We start from the raw sequence: 1,243 nt of genomic DNA, 5'->3' as shown, positions 1-1,243 counted from the left end.
CCGTTTGTTACACCCGAGTAGTCCAGCACTCTACATTATAGGTGTAACAAATTGTAGAAGGTCGCCTGGAAGGCCTCTAATGGGTGCTGATTTTGCGTAGTGTATGACACTAGGAAAATAGGTTTCTGGCTCAGAGTTACCATTTTCCGACCTCGCTGATGCCGTGGGTAACCTGACCAATGCCAGTCACAAGTCTGGATGAAAAACAGGGAGTGACCACATTGCATGACAAAAATACTTTTCACATTGAATGTTTGACATTATAACAATTGTAAACATTTGCTTGTGTTTGATTTCATGAAAACAATTGTGTATAATTATGTATATTGATATGTTTGCAATGTTATGTATGCTATGCATGTTTGTACTTTGCTATCTGCTTACACTTTGAATAAAACCTAAACTGAAATTAGAAGCATTAGTTGTATATGAGAAATTTTCAATAGTTATGCAACGATTGAGTGAAACAAAATTTAAGCATCATGAAGACTTTCGTCTTTTGAAATGCTTCAAACTGCAAAGCTCACTTCACTTTCACGTGAAAGCAATTTTTAAATTTCATCTCATATTTTTCAAAATCTTCAAACATAAGAAAAAACTCATGTTTCCTTTGTATTACAATTTCAAGCTCTTATAATCTTCACTTCTCAGCTCATTTGCACCAAGTACGGTGGCCGAGTGGTTAAGGCGTTGGACTCAAGTTCCAATGGACAATGTCCGCGTGGGTTCGAACCCCACCCGTACTAATACTTTTGCATTTAAGGCAATTGTCCATTCGACTAAGAGTAACTGCAAAGTTTTGTAAGGAATACATGAGCAATTTGGCAGATCGTATGGCCTTTGCATTATAATTTCAAGCTCTTATAATCTTCACTTCTCAGCTCATTTGTACCAAGTACGGTGGCCGAGTGGTTAAGGCGTTGGACTTAAGTTCCAATGGACTATGTCCGCGTGGGTTCGAACCCCACCCGTACTAATATATTTTGCATTTTGGCTGACATGCGATTAGTATCCAAGATATTTCGTAATTTGGCATCACCTCAGCATGAAAGAAGAAACGCGACAAGAGTTGCAACTACAAAACGATGAAAAAAACATTTGTCAAATTTGTGTTACGGACAAAAAGTGTTTACGCCTTGTGGCCATTTGACTTGTCATGAATGTTCAATCAAAACTAGTAAATGCTATTTTTGCAGAACTGTTGTTATTGGAAAATATCAAATTTATGAATAAATCGTAAACA

The 1,243-nt window shown here is 37.1% G+C and overlaps 2 non-coding genes across 2 annotated transcripts; both read left to right on the top strand.

Moving 5' to 3' along the window:
• Positions 1-664: 664 nt before the first annotated feature.
• Positions 665-746, top strand: Trnal-caa (transfer RNA leucine (anticodon CAA)). Its single transcript has one exon. It is a non-coding gene; the product is annotated as a tRNA-Leu (tRNA).
• A 148-nt stretch (positions 747-894) lies between these two features.
• Trnal-uaa (transfer RNA leucine (anticodon UAA)) lies at positions 895-976 on the top strand. The gene has a single exon. It is a non-coding gene; the product is annotated as a tRNA-Leu (tRNA).
• The last annotated feature ends 267 nt before the right edge of the window (positions 977-1,243 follow it).

The sequence above is a fragment of the Mya arenaria genome, chromosome 5 (genome assembly GCF_026914265.1).
Source record: "Mya arenaria isolate MELC-2E11 chromosome 5, ASM2691426v1".
NCBI classification, from domain to species: Eukaryota; Metazoa; Mollusca; class Bivalvia; order Myida; family Myidae; genus Mya; species Mya arenaria.
Note: the sequence above shows the minus strand (reverse complement) of the source record. Positions and strands in the feature narration are given on the sequence as shown.